The 3,692-nt window shown below is 34.5% G+C and overlaps 1 pseudogene; it reads right to left on the bottom strand.

Moving 5' to 3' along the window:
* Window positions 1–1,435: 1,435 nt before the first annotated feature.
* LOC118606546 lies at window positions 1,436–1,554 on the bottom strand (annotated as a pseudogene).
* Between the last annotated feature and the right edge of the window lie 2,138 nt (window positions 1,555–3,692).

Below are 3,692 nucleotides of genomic sequence, written 5' to 3'. Positions count from 1 at the left end.
AGAGTGCACAGCTATGCTGTTTGTCTGTCTTGACTCTTAATTTCAAATATCATGACTTTCTTTGCTCCTCTTTTGTAACCTCCTTTTCTCAAATTGGCTTCTAACTCTCTTTGAGTTTAGTCAGTTTTTCATGCCAGTTGGAAAAATGACAGGATTATTACTCAGATACTTGGTTTAAAACTTTGCTCCTAAGAAAGATTTTTTTCTCTCTCAACTTTGTGACAGGAAATAGAACACTGAGCCTGTCCAAGACAGGAACAACATAGGAACTAGGCCCAGTGCCACAATCATTATGTCACTTCTGATAAAGCTCAGCCTTCCACGATTCAGGAAATTTTAGCATATTCTGACTCTAGAATCTACCCCAGATCTAAAAATCATTTACAGTCTACTCTGCTTGCTCTGTTGAATGTGAACACCCTAGTTTTTTATTCTTTCTTCAAATAGTGCTAGATGACAAAAGCACACCAGTGCATGTCTACAAACCTCAGGCACATTAGACACTAACTATGCAAGTCAACATAACAAGTTCTCTACATTGGCCAATGAGACTAATGTGGTGAAAATAGCAGAAAAAGGGATTAAGCACAAGGGGATATATATACACACACTCATTAAAGTCTCCTGCCACTACCTCGTTACCAAATTATGAACAAGTTATCGAACGTGGCAAGGTGCTTTTTCAAAGTCCCACACTCTGAACTCAGATGTGTCTGAATTCACACCCCAACACTACCTTTGACTGTGTGACATCAAGCATATTACTTAACCTCTCTAAATAGCCATCTTCAAATCTTTGTAATAATACCTATTTGGAAGCTAATTTTGATGAATTGCTGAAAAATTATGCATAAATGACATGATATGCAAAACAGAAAGCCTCATGCAACATAAATACCTAATACATAGGATATTAACATCATAAACATAGCTTCTTCATTGTCTCTTTTGATTTTTGGAGCTGGCCAAAAATTATTCTAAGTGACAGTAGGGGAAAAAAATGAATCATCGAAGACGGGTCTGAAAGGGAAAAATACTGCATTCTGATGCTGACCTATGACCTTATTTGTAGAACTATAATTATTATTTTTAATATTATGTAATTATGATGAAGATATTAAACAGCAGCCCAATATGCCTGACTTTAAAGAAAGAAATATAGCAGCTCTTATAGGAGTTAGGGACTATTAATTTTGTCACTTGCCAAAATTAAACTTCTCATCCCTCACTTCCCTCACTTTTATCCCAGCAATTAAGACGTTCATATCAAAACCTGACTCTCTCCCTCTCTCTCTATGTACACACACACACACACACACACACACACACACACACACGTGTGTGTGTATTTTAGGTGAGGCAACCCTTGATTGATCTCACAGATTGCAAGGACCTTGTTAATTTACAATCCCTTCCTTATTTTTTTTATTTTTTATGCCTACAGCACCTGGTCTTCCTAGGTGGTCTCCTATCCAAGTACTAACCAGCCCCAACCCTGCTTAGCTTTTGAGATCAGATGGGATCGGGCTTGTTCAGGGTGGCATGGCTATAGACCTAACAGTATTTTTAATTTCAGAGATAAATGTTAATTATTACATTCCATCCCAATTAGGTTATTCATTTTCACCGAATAGTCCATATACTATTTAATGTGTCAACTTTTTAAATGGGAAGGATTTCTGAGATTCTAGATATATATTTTTATATAATAAAGATCCTATATTAATAAATACATAATGCAAATGTCTGTCTCAGAAAATTTGGGTCTAGCTAATCTATTTTCAACCTTCTTTAGGACTGAAAAAGTTGTTCTTACCCTTAGAGTATGTGAAACTATCTTGGCACATTTGTTAAAAATATGTTTTCCAGCCTGAGCCCAGAATTTTTATTTGATATGTTTAGGATGGGGCCCAGAAAACTGCATTTTAATAGATGTCTCAGGTGATTCCTAGCAGGTGAGTATCAAAGCTCAGTTGGAGAAACATAGGACTAAAGGAATCATTGAGAATATTTTGCTTCCATTTCATATGAAATTCTCAATAACATTACAAAGATAATTGTAGATCACTTAACATCTCACATCTTCTACACACATTTGTTACAGCAGAGAAAATTGTTCCTACACACACACACACACACACACACACACACACTCCCTATTTTCCCCATTTTAGTAGCTGGCTTATGGAATCTTCTCTCTCGTATTCTAAAAAAATGTATTTTCAGAAAATAAAACACACAAAACCACTGTTTTGGTTTGGTTTATTGCAAGAGAAGTTATTTTTCAAAAGGATGTACTTTGAAGTTATTTGAATAGTGAGTTCTGAACACGTTAAGTGTGTATTCACTTAGTATGACTTGCTGTAGCATCTGTTGGGACAGACATATTAAAGTTAGAGTGGCGAGTCCACAACCAATTTAATATCAATCAGAAATGAAAATGAAGCAGCTCTGAAATTATAATGTAAATTCAATGTAAATATATTCATTCATTCTTTTTAGTAGCTAGTATTTATTAAGCACTCACTACATGCTAAGAGATCATGTTTCAATTTATGTTAAAAATACATCTATTGTTAAAAGCAAAATATACCCACATGGAATAACAGAGTGACATTTACACTCTCTTTGCAGTATATTTAAATGTATGTCTGATCTTCAAGAGCAAGTCTTTGAACACAAAAACAGCAATGGTGCTGAATTAAAATAATCACCAAAATCATTACTGAAATATTCACAGGGTCTGCCCATCAATTTTTTTGAAACTTTTGTATTCTTATTCCCTCTTTGGAAGCATTAGTTCACATCTCTTGTTTTGAACCTAACTAAATTTAGTTTTGTAAGAAACCTGTGGAAAAACTGACATTTTCTAATATTCCTCACCCATACTCAAATAGGTATCACCTTTAACTCAAAATTAGCATCTTTAAAAAAAAAAAAAAACACTGCTGAGACATCTGGAGAGAGGAATATTTTTTGAAATATTTTTAATGGCTATACATACAGATCATTACGTACATAAGACCTTAGGCAAGTCATAGAACTCAGAGTTACAGTGTCTTCATTAAACAGGAATAAAAACATTTCATTGCAGGACTGGTGTGTAAGGCTTAAGGAGGTAATGTATGTAAAACAACAAGTATAGAATCCGGTAAGAGTAAATGATCAATAAATAGAAGTTGCGTGATGAGATAACGAGGATGCTGCTGCTGAATTGATCTCTAATTGTTTCCTGTTTGTATATTTTACTAAACTGTAAATTATTTGAAAGCAAGGATGGTGAGAGTTCATTTTTTATTGACAGCAATGTTGCACAGTATTAGGTAAATAATATCTACTCTATGGATATTCACTTAATTGAATGAGAATAACCATATCAATTGACAGAAGCGTAATTTTTTTCTCTTACTAAAAGTCTAAGCCACAGTTTTACCTACAAACACAACTTCAAGTATCTCAAACTTGGAACAACTGTCTCCCAAAGAAAGCTATAGATGATAGTAATAGCAAATCAGGTTTCATTTTGGTGCTTTCTATGCACTAAATGCTGTTAAGGCACTTTACATGCATTAACTCATGTCATCCTTTCCACGATCATATGAGGAAGGGAGCGTTGTTATTCCTATTTAATGAATGAAAGAACTAGGGGTGAGAGAGGTTAAGTGATTTACTAAGGTCACACAGCTAGTAAG

The sequence above is a fragment of the Rousettus aegyptiacus genome, unplaced genomic scaffold (genome assembly GCF_014176215.1).
Source record: "Rousettus aegyptiacus isolate mRouAeg1 unplaced genomic scaffold, mRouAeg1.p scaffold_m13_p_1, whole genome shotgun sequence".
In the NCBI taxonomy this organism is placed as follows: domain Eukaryota; kingdom Metazoa; phylum Chordata; class Mammalia; order Chiroptera; family Pteropodidae; genus Rousettus; species Rousettus aegyptiacus.
The sequence above is the reverse complement of the archived record's forward strand: the minus strand, read 5'-3'. Positions and strand labels throughout refer to the sequence as shown.